Source organism: Nannospalax galili, unplaced genomic scaffold, assembly GCF_000622305.1.
Source record: "Nannospalax galili isolate Female #2095 unplaced genomic scaffold, S.galili_v1.0 scaffold581, whole genome shotgun sequence".
In the NCBI taxonomy this organism is placed as follows: Eukaryota; Metazoa; Chordata; class Mammalia; order Rodentia; family Spalacidae; genus Nannospalax; species Nannospalax galili.
This window is the reverse complement of record NW_008345699.1, coordinates 896,917-898,513: the sequence shown is the minus strand read 5'-3', so window position 1 is coordinate 898,513 and position 1,597 is coordinate 896,917. Positions and strand designations below refer to the sequence as shown.

General features: G+C 48.6%; 1 pseudogene; it reads right to left on the bottom strand.

Moving 5' to 3' along the window:
* Nucleotides 1-591: 591 nt before the first annotated feature.
* The window catches only part of LOC103741095, a 6,189-nt pseudogene continuing 5,183 nt past the window's right edge, over nucleotides 592-1,597 (bottom strand).

Genomic DNA, 1,597 nt, shown 5'->3' with positions numbered 1-1,597 from the left:
GCCAACAACCATATTTTATAAACAAATGATTCTGTGATGTTGCTTTGGTGACCCTTCAATGGTGAAACTCATTAAGGTCACAATAGTAACTGTCAGTTTAACTACACCAAGGTTTGTGAAGAGAACTTCTCCACTCAAGTAATTATAAATAAATTTGAAATGGAACCTGGCATCACCCTGAAGGAATTCTAACTTCACACTGTTGGGGAAGTTTACCAAAATGGCTTCAGAGTAGACTAACTTTACACAGCACATTAAAAAAAAAAAAAAAAATTTATTCAGCATCATGACCAGACTATTACATCAGCAATCAACAGCAGGGGCGAAAAGTCTACATTAAAGCCCTTTGTTAGAATGCTTTACAGTTTCCACAGAACAAAAACTAAAATAACTGGTTACACAGTTAGTCACAAGTGCAGCCCTGGAGTGTTTTGACCACACGCATGAGGATTGTCTAAAACATGGCTTCTTTGCAGCAGCTCCTCCCTGTCACCACTCTTGTTGGCTGAGTTCACAAATCTGTTGTTACCTGTAGCTTCCCATCACTTCTCTGGCTCTCCTCTCCTGCTAAGCTTTGCTTCCTGATGGTAACTAGAACCTTCTGCCACGGCCACAGCTACTGCTGCTGCTGGAACCACCATTGCCACCTTGGTTTCATGGTTTAACAACATATTGGCCTCCACCACCATAAGGGCCAGAGCTTCTGCCTCCAAAGTTTCTGCCCTTCATAGGTCCAAAATTTGAAGACTGAGTGTAGCTTCCACTGATAGGTAGAGAGCGGGTGGGAGCGAGCGGCGCGGATGGAGTAAGGCACCGAGGCACAGATGAAATTCTCAGCAGGATACAGATTTATTTCACACGGGGCACCTTTCCCTCAGGGAAGGGAAGGGGGCCGGGGGGGGGAGGGGAGGGGAGGGGAGGGGAGGGGAGGGGAGGGGAGGGGAGGGGAGGGGAGGGGAGGGGAGGGGAGGGGAGGGGAGGGGAGGGGAGGGGAGGGGAGGGAAGGGAAGAGAAGGGAAGGGAAAGGAAAGATGTCAGGGAAGGGTGTCCAGGAAAGATGTCCACCCACGGGTTGTGAGGTGGGACTTTACATATGGGGGCTTTAGGGTGTGGAAGGGGGGAATGTTTGGGGGAGAAATCAGGGAGGGGGAAGCAGGTAGGATTAGGGTGTGGAAGTGTTTTCTTTTTCCTCTTAAGATAAGAGGAACTCTGCTTATCTTATCTTTGGAGGTCAGAGGAAAGGCAGGCTGCTTCTCAGCAGAGTTTGTTCTTCTTGACCTCAAAGGTCAAGGTGCTTTTCAGCTAAGTTCCCTTTTCCAGGCTCCAAAGTCTGTAGGTCCCTGTTGGGGAGGGGGGATGCTGCTATTTGGATCCCTAACATTCTAGCCTTTTGTGTTATAGGATAGGGGGCGCCGTTGTCATCTTGCTACTTCCTGCTGGACAGGGTCGATGTGGGGGGGGTAGGCTGGTTTAAGGGTCCACTAGGCAGCAGAGGTTGTCTCTCCATACATCTGAACAGGGTCCTCGATGGTTGACAGGCGTTCGTATACATGTGAAGGGAAGGAAAGTAACAACTGATTAAAATTAGTATGTGTTA